Source organism: Eptesicus fuscus, chromosome 6, assembly GCF_027574615.1.
Source record: "Eptesicus fuscus isolate TK198812 chromosome 6, DD_ASM_mEF_20220401, whole genome shotgun sequence".
In the NCBI taxonomy this organism is placed as follows: domain Eukaryota; kingdom Metazoa; phylum Chordata; class Mammalia; order Chiroptera; family Vespertilionidae; genus Eptesicus; species Eptesicus fuscus.
The window spans coordinates 61,690,287-61,700,406 of NC_072478.1; the positions used below are offsets into that span (position 1 = coordinate 61,690,287).

A 10,120-nucleotide genomic window follows, 5' to 3' on the forward strand; every position below is an offset into this window, starting at 1 on the left:
ATTTTGTGCACCGGGCCTCTAGTCTTATATAATAAAAGGCTAATATGCAAATTGTCTCCTCTGCCAAGTGTTCGACCAGGAGTTCCACCAGGGAGTGGGGCCAGACGGCCAACTGCCCGAGGCCCCTCCACCTGGCCTGCCCCACCCCTGATCGCCCCCTCTGGGGACAAGGCTGGCCTGCCAACCACCCATGGCCCCTCCTCCTGTCCTGCCCCAACCCTGATTACCCCCCTCTCCTCATTGGGGGCGGGGCCAGCCTGCCAACTGCCCGTGGCACCTCCTCCTGGCCAGCCTTGCTCAATTGGCCCTGAATTCGTGCACGGTGTCTCTAGTTATTTATATAAAAGAGTAAATAGAGACCATCACATCATGTAGGATTATTCTCCTACTTTTCGCTGCTAGATAATGAGATCTGTATCATTTATCTCTATCTTGTCCTTTCCCCCTTCTGTTAGAAAAGAGGAATTGTTGCTTCCCTAAGAAATTTGCTGTGTACCATTCTTGCTCTGCAATCAAATTTGAACACACACACACACACACACACACACACACACACACACATCAATATCACTAAAGCCAAGATATGATTACATTCCTAAATTTACTTTAATTCACAAAGTACATTTAAAACTATTGTCAACTACTATTTTTGAAAATACTGTTTTTGAATTTTGTTTTACCACATTTTACTGCTTTCTCTCCTACCTTCACAATCTACTTTGTATTCTTTCTTTCCTTTCCCTAGCTATTACATAGAGGAGCAACACAATGATTGGTTCTAGGTCTTTTTCTCTTCTTACTTACTCATGTGTTCCCTAAAGAAAATGTAAAATATGCTGGAACTTCACTACTTAGCAATATCAAATTGCTAATATTTTTTATCTCTAATCTAGACTTGGCTTCTGAGATTAGTTGTATAAATATATCTTTTTAATCACACTACTAGATTATTTTACAATCCTCTTGTTTATTATTCTCTCCCCAGCCAACATTGGCTCTCTTCCAAAGTTTCTGTATCATGAATTTTACTATCATGCGTGCTCTTATGTTTACCTACCTATTTAGGATGTTCTTTACACCAGTGTATTTACCACTTAAAATTTTTAATGCTCTGTTCCCTTCTCCTAGCCTGATTTTTACTCTTTTCTCCAAGAACAAATTAATCCTGGACAAGACAGTACATAAGCATTTATATTATTTATTTTGTTTGCTGTTCCTTTGTCACATATTATGAGTTTGCCAAAATTAAACACCATACATTTGAAGACATCTTGAATCTGTCTGATCATGTTCTTTTACTCCATAAAAAAAGAAAATAAGTCCTATTGGGCTAATACACTGAGTGGCCAGATTATTATGATCTCTGAATGCATAATAATCTGGCCACTCAGTGTATATCCTATATAATAAAAGGCTAATATGCAAATTGTCCCCTCAACCAAATTGTCCCCTCGACCTGAATTCATGCACCAGGCCTCATACACACACACACACACACACACACACACATATATATATATACACACACACATACATATACACTGAGTGGCCAGATTATTATGCATTCAGAGATCATAATAATCTGCCCACTCAGTGAATACTGTATAATGTTTTTTATTTTATTAAATTGTAGTTTACATGCAGTATTATTTTGTATTAGTTTCAAGTGTATAGCATCATGGTTAGATAATCATAAACTTCACAAACTGTTCCCCTGGTATTTCCAGAACCCACCTGACATTATACATAGTTATTACAATATTATTGACTATATTTCCTATGCTCTACTTTATATCCCCAGGACTATTTTGTAACTACCAATCTGTACTTCTCAATTCCTTCACCTTTTTCACCCATTCCCCCAACTTTCCTCTCCTCTGGCAACCTTCAGTCTGTTCTCTGTATCTATGAGTCTGTTTCTGTTTTATTTGTTCATTTATATTGCTCTTTAGATTCCACATATATGTGAAATTGAATAGTATTTGTCTTTCTCTGACTGACTTATTTCACTTAGCATAATACCCTCTAGGTCAACCCATGCTTTCGCAAATGGTAAGATTCCATTCTTTTTTTAAAAAAAAAATATATAATTTTATTGATTTCAGAAAGGAAGGGAGAAGAGAGATAGAAACATCAATAATGAGAGAGAATCATTGATTGGCTGCTTCTTGCATGCCTCACACTGGGGATCAAGCCCGTAACCCGAGAATGTACCCTGACCGAAAATTAAACCTTAACTGACTGGTTCATAGGTGGGCACTCAACCACTGAGCCATGCCAGCTGGGTGATTCCATTCTTTTTATGGCCGAGTAATATTCCATTGTATATATGTACCACCACTTTTTATCCACTTGTCTATTGATGGACATTTGGGTTCTTTCCATAGCTTGACTATTATAAATAAAATGGCAATGAAAATAGGGGTGCATATATTCTTTTGAATTTGTTTTGAGTTTCTTCACCTATATACCCAGAAGTGGAGACTCCACTGCTGGTAAAAATGCAGACTGGTACAGCCACTGTGGAAAACAGTATGTGTTTTCTCAAAAAATTAAAAATGGAACTTCCATTTGACCCAGTAATCCCACTTCTAGGAATATATCCCAAGAAAACAGAAACACCAATCAGACGGGATATATGCACCCCTATGTTCTTAGCAGCACAATTCCCCATAGCTAAGATTTGGAAACAGGCTAAGTGCCCATCAGCAGATGAGTGGATTAGAAAACTGGTATATCTACACAGTGGAATACTACACTGCTGTAGAAGAGAAGGAATTCTTACCATTTGCTACAGAAGTGGAAATTCCATACTCTTTTCCATAATGGCTGCACTAATTTGCATTCCTATTAATAGTGCACAAGGGTTCCTTTTTTCCCACATCCTCATCAGCAGTTGTTTGATTTATGAATGGTAGCCCATTCTTCCAGGTGTGAGTGATATCTCATGTTGTGTGTGTTTTTTTTAAGTTGTATTTTTGTTGTTGACCTTATTACTTTTATACTTGTTTATTTTATTCAGGTTTGCATTTTAAATATTTTATTTTAATCTTTATTTCAAATATTTCTATATCTTTTCAAGAATGCCAATATGTGAATAAGATATTCAGCAACAGAAACAAATAATATGAATACCAATAAAAGTATTTTATGCATGTGTTAAATATAATACTTTAACATTAAATTAAGTTAAATAAAGATTAAATTAAATTAATAAAAATTAATGGACATTTTTTTTTAAAAGAAAAATCACTAGTTAATAAGCCTAAGTATTAATTTGAATTTTTCCAATTTTTCATATAATGTATTTTTTAAAAGCAACTTGAAGATTAATTTTAGCATTACAAACCATGGAAAAGTAGCCTAGGGACACCAATAGGTATAAATGTTAAAATACATAAAAATCTGTATAGGTAGAAGTGAGAAAAAAGATATAGCTAAGCTTTTATTTTGATAATGATAGTCTAACCATAATTGTTATTGGGAACAAGGACATAGACTTCACACTGTGTGGTTTAAGAAAATTATATTTTAATCTTGATGTGTAGTCATTAGCATACTTCTAACAAAGAACATAGTAAGAATAGGATAAATTATATTTTAGGAATATCATTTCAATTTTCTTCATTCAGGAAATTCATTATTCATGGAACATGATTCGGAGCTTCTGTGGTATTTATAAAGCAGTTGGCATATATTTGAAGTAAATATATATGCCAAATTTCTTAATCTAATTCTGACAAGCAAGACTTGTGGATATAAAGATCCATAAAATGTATATATACATATATTTAAATAAATGAGGACTCTACCCTCATGACTTCATCTAATCCTAATTACTTACCAAACACCTCATCTCCTAACACCATGACATTGTGGGGTAGGATGTTTACATGTGAATTGGGGGGGACACAAACATTCAGTCCATAACAGGAAGTGAACTTTCTCAGGGAGATGTTTTTTCCTCCTCTGACTAGCGGAGGAAAAAATATAACTAATATCTAAAAAATATAACTAATATAACTAATATCTGAGTTCCTACGTTGTGCTACACTATCTTTTAATTCTAGATATACAAAGGAGAAAAAAGTGAGGAAAAAGATATAGCTAAGCTTTTATTTTGATAATGATAGTCTAATCATAATTGTTATTGGGAACAAGGACATAGACTTGTTATATGTATATCTAGAATTAAAAGATAGTGTAGCACAATGTAGGATCTCAGATATTAGTTAAGTGAAAGAATAAATGACCATCTGGTGACATCATCTTAGAGCACTGTTATTCTCTTAAACCAGTGGTCGGCAAACTGCGGCTCGCTAGCCACATGCGGCTCTTTGGCCCCTTGAGTGTGGCTCTTCCACAAAATACCATGTGCGGCTCGCAAGTACAGTGCGATTGAAACTTCGTGGCCCATGAGCAGAAGTCGGTTTTCGGCTCTCAAAAGAAATTTCAATCGTTGTGCTGTTGATATTTAGCTCTGTTGACTAATGAGTTTGCCGACCACTGTCTTAAACAGTTTCTAAGGATGTTGCCAGCCCACGGATAAATAGAGCAATCGTTGCTAAACAGAATAGAGTATTCTGGGCACTGCTTGACACCTGATAAAATCAGAGTATATGGGCTTGGGTCTTAGAAAGCTACATTTTTTAAATGACAGAGTCTGAATGTTGAACATTATAGTGAAACTTACACATACTGGCTCTTTCATCACCATTCTCTTCTTCATTTTTGAAAAATAAAATTCCCAAATGATCCGTTTTCTAGCCCTTTCAGCAAATTTGTAAAAACCTAAATTCATTAGTGTTTCAAATAGCTAGAGTGAGGGTGCTGGCATTCTTAATTTCTCCATTCATATCCACTTCAGACTTGGCTTTAGCTTCTTTCTCCCATGAAAATTTAAACTTTCAAGCCACTGATGGGACAAATATATCATTAGTTCTCATCTTCCTAGGCTCATGCCCACATATTCTCATTTTTTTCATCTATAGTTTCTTCCTCTGTGTTTAAAAATGATATGTTCTGCTTAGTCATGGGCTGTAATGTTCATAGAAGCACTATGCTAGTAACTCCCATTAGATTTAGTGAAAGATACATACTTCAAATCCATAGTACCTTTAAGTTTTCTGTATCTACTAAAAGGGTACCTACCTTGATTTAGGAATATATACTCTGACATAGAGATAAATTCTTATTTAGTATAGATTTCTATTATTCCTGGGAAAATCCAGCTCTTGATGTTTCAAAAGTAAAATTTACAAAAAAAAAAAAAAAAAGGTAGAAAAGATAATCTTCATGTAATCCTGACTCACAATAAAATTTAGCTTCTTCATTTTCCTCAATTATCCTCTATAATACATTTCACTTTTGGACAATAGTCAGTTTCTTACTCTGAGTCCAGGTAATAATCTAAATCCCAGTCTTCAAATAGTCTGCTCTTTACTAGCTGTATCCCATCAGGGTGGTTAACTTCTGTTACTTGTGCTCTTTCTATGTTTGTTTCCTCCTGATGAGTGGAGACAAGCCCACCTATAGGATTTTATGGTCTGTATGAATTAATAAATAAAACTTGGTTAAGAAAGTGCTTGGCACATGGTATGAGCTCTTTAGATATTATTATCTAATAAGCTCACTATCAACTATTCTCACCTATACCATTTAGCTAGTCTCTCCATTTCTCTGGAGGAAATTCTTATTATGCAGTACTCATTTATCAATCTTTACCCCAAAATATCGCATCCATTTTATTTTCTTCCACCTTTTCTAAGCACTTAGCCATTTTCATATCAAATTATAACCTCCTTTTTGCATGCCCAAGATTAAGATCATAATATAGTTTTCTGAATTAAAACAGAGAATTCAATTTACGTTTAAAATTGTAAACATTTTTTTCTTTATTGATTAAGGTATTACATATGTGTCCTTATTGCCCCATGGCCCCACATACCCCCACTCATGCCCTCACCCACCCTGGTGTCTTTGTCCATTGATTAGGCTTATATGCATGCATACAAGTCCTTTGGTTGATCTCTCCCCATTATCCCATCATCCCCTACCTTCCCTCTGAGGTTTGACGGTCTCATCGATGCTTCTCTGTCTCTGCATCTATTTTTGTTCATCAGTTTATGTTGTTCATTATATTCCATAAATGAGTGAGATCATGTGGTATTTTTCTTTCTCTGACTGACTTATTTCGCTTAACATAATGCTCTCCCATTCCATCTATGCTTTTGCAAATGGTAAGAATTCCTTCTTTTTTACCGCAGGATAGTATTCCATTGTGTAGATGTACCACAGTTTTTTAATCCACTCATCTGCTGATGGGCACTTAGGCTGTTTCCAAATCTTAGCTATTGTAAATTGTGCTGCTATGAACATAGGGGTGCATATATCCTTTCTGATCTGTGTTTCTAGTTTCTTGGGATATATTCCAGAAGTGGATTTTTTATTTGCCATGTCATTTTTGTGTCTTATGTGTGGGGGGGTACAAAGGGGATTGGTTCTCATTATCTTTTTCCTGCTTTTAATTGTTTTGAGGGTTTTTTTGTTTTGTTTTTAATATGTCAAGAAATATTTTCTGTTTTCTACATTTTTAGAAGTTAAATATTTGAATGTATTTTATATCTCTTCTTATATATTAGCATGTATTCCTGACTGAAAAATCAATCAACCTCTCTCTCTTCCTCCCAAACAGTACATGACCAAGATACAACAGAATGTTAATTTATAATTCCTATATTCTCTTTCAATGTCATGTTACTTTTCTAATATATTAGTTATTATATTTAAGGTAATACTCTCATAACTATACAGTTAGTAGTATTTGTTAAAAAAGAAAAACTTTATTGTTATTTAGCTTTATCCAAACATTTAGACTAATTCTCCATCTCAGCATTACGTGTCACATCCTAGTTTCATGGGGTTAGATTCCTGCTTTATTACTTTTTCAGCAAAGTTCTGGGAGTGTCAAATTCAGTGTTTGCTGAAATCATATATTTGCACATTCTTCAATGATAATTTAGCTGTAGCATTGGTTACATTTACATGTTTATTTTTATTTGTTTTTTTATCTTTTCAAGTTCTCTGCAACATAACTAGTTCTAGATTTCATTTTATTTCTTTGTTGATGTGTATTATCTTGCTCATGATTACTTCACTGTGTTCAACATAGGTGTGAAAAAACCTTTCTATAATTTTCAAATTCTACAGCAATTCTGGAATCTATCTTTTCGCTAATTTTCTGATGTTTAATCAATCTGATTTTATTTTATGTTTTGTTTTCAAGTTTATTTGATAGATCTTTAACCACACTTTAATGTTTCAAATTAGTTTATATGACTTGTTCCATTGTCTAGTTTCATAATTTATGATATCCTTTTGATTCTTAATGTCATCTATTTACACCATCTCTCCCTCCTCCTCTTTTTAAATCAATAACATTAGTAATATAATTAATGTTTACAAAAAAAAAACACTTTGGTTTTGATAACAATTTATATTACATTTTTTTACTTCCTGTATTTTTATGCTTACCTATAGTAATTGATTCCTTCCTCTTTTTTATAAGTTCTTAAATGTATGTCTTATGAATTCTCAGTGTTACTACTTTCTCATATAAGAATTTAAGGTAAAGTTTCCTCTAAACTCTACTTCATATGTATCGCACACCCTTTGATGCTGGCAGAGTACAACTTCCTGATAGAGGCCTGTTCTGACAAAAAAAACACAGAGACAGGCAAAATCATCTAGAACTAGACCCAACAAGGCAGAAATTACTAAGGCAACACAGCTGGGCAGGGAAAGAAGGGTACACAAGGGAGACATAAGCTTTAAAATGTATAGATGTTACTAAAACAGGCAGCTTTCAGATAACTAATCATGAGGCTATGAGACTTATAACCAATCCCAAGGATGTTACAAAGGCAGAATTCTTTGAAAGGACCAACCAGGAGCTAGCAAAGCAGGTATCTACCCTTAGACAAAAGCACCTCCTCTCTGCTTCTCTCTCCGCCTCTCTCTGGAATACACTGGGTTCTGGGGGATGTGCTCCCCTGGGCCCAAGTGGCTTATGGGCATGTGGGACTCCTCACGTGGACCAATGGACTTTACTTAGCTTGGATGCTGAACTACACCTGGCTGCAATATGGAACGGAAGCTCAGGACACTGGCTGCTCCTGGAACCCCAGCTGCACCTTTTCCAGGACTGGCTTCTCTCAGTAAACTTTGCTTCCACCTACCATTTGTGTCCACAAAGCCATTCTTCAGTTTTGCGAGGCAACAAACTCGGACACAAATACAACATTTTGGTTTTATTATGACTTACTTGACTTATGAATATTGAGATGTATATTTTTTTAAATTTTGAAGTGTTTTGTTTCTATTTCTATCTTAGTTATTTACATTCTGACCAGCCATCTAATACTGGTTCTGCAAACTTTGTTGATATTTGATGGTTGGACATATATATATATATATATATATATATATATATATATATATATATATATATATTCCCTAGGATGACTTGGTGAAAACAGCCAGACGTTGTCGAGAGCAGTATTCTAGATCAAATTAGTTGTTCAAAGCTTTTTATATGACTGTTTTTGTTTGGTTTAATTGGAAGATAATTTATCTATTTCTAAGAGATATGTGAAAACTCTTTATGGAAATATATGTTCTGATTTCTAGTTTCTAAGAAAGTTGACAATTTGCTTTACAGTTTGGATTATTAGGCAAATATAGGTATACATTATTATAAATCCTTGGTAAGTTGAAACTTTAATCAGTATGTATTGACTCTCTCAATCTTGCAAAGTAGTGCTTTTAAAATAAAAACCCACTTTCATCTAAATACTACCCAGAATAGAAAATTGCATGAATCAAAAATAAACACCTCACAATTTGTAAACCTGTAATTTTTTTCTTTCCTTTTGAAAGTGATGGGTCTCGTGATCTCTCCACAGTTTGTCTCCCAAGTTGGAAATGCTCTGGGGAGCAGTTGTCATATGGCCATTTGAATCACCTGGTGTGAAATGACGGAAGCTGGCAATGAGAAGTCATAAGAGACCCTGCTACCTGAAGGCAGAGCCAATGCATTAATCTGACCTTGCTTTAGTTATGGTCAATAAAGTTTACTCTAGAGCCAAATGAAAATGTTTTCACTGCTTTCTTAGCAATGTAAGACGGGGAACTTTCGATGAATTTTTCTTTACGTTATTGAAAACAGCTGGCCCCAGCAATGCAATCCTAATGAAAGCAGCATGATTTCTGGCAACATGTACTGGTCAATTATGGATTGCTGTAAGTGGTCATTTTATCTAAATTTAAATCAAGATAATAAAAAAAAACTGATAGTGGGCCATTTTTAATGTTTAAAAGAAAATATACACAATCAGACTCAAAGATGTATTGTACCTTTTAAATCTTGTTAAAATATAATTTCAAGTTTAAAGATTTGCCAAAATTACTATGAAATGATTTATGTTCACCAAGTCACATATTTTGTAATAAAATAATCACTATTTGAGAAATTAAAATTTTAATATATAAAAATAAATTGATTATCTTCTCAGATATCATTCTTAAGGAAGCAAGTTAATGCCTTCAATAGACTAAACGTGTTTATTTACATGACACTACCTGATATTTTCTACTTAATTATGCAAATATGATTGCACATGATGAGCTCCATAAGCTCCCCCTTTTCTTGGAATTCTTGCTAATGAAGATGTGAATAATAGGGAAAAAACTGAATTCATGGAATATGAAAGTGGTAAGAATGAGTTAGTTTTATTTTTAACTTTTTTATTATTCTGTATAAATACACAACCATAAGTTTTTAAAAAAATATTTAAATATGGGAAAATGTTCCACAAAGCTCTTGTATCTCATACTGTATGTTATCAAAAACCAAAAATTATAATTGGTGTTCAAGCTTTACAAATAAAATTACTCATGTAAATGATCTATCACTCACCATGGAAAATTTAAAGTTAAAAATAATGTGCCTTCTAAATTGAGGTCAACTTATAATTGGCGACTGACTGTTCACACCCTGATTTTAGATATATTCAGGCTCAACTCACAGCACTTTCTGTCAAAATTTAAAATTGGAAGCAGT

At 34.1% G+C, this 10,120-nt stretch overlaps 1 long non-coding RNA gene across 1 annotated transcript in view; it reads left to right on the plus strand.

Annotated features, from left to right (window-relative positions):
- Window positions 1-9,136, plus strand: part of LOC114231548 (uncharacterized) — a 49,697-nt gene extending 40,561 nt beyond the window's left edge. Inside the window, exon 3 of the long non-coding RNA XR_008556244.1 lies at window positions 8,964-9,136. This is a non-coding gene — a long non-coding RNA (uncharacterized LOC114231548). The remainder of the gene's footprint in view (window positions 1-8,963) is intronic.
- Window positions 9,137-10,120: the final 984 nt, after the last annotated feature.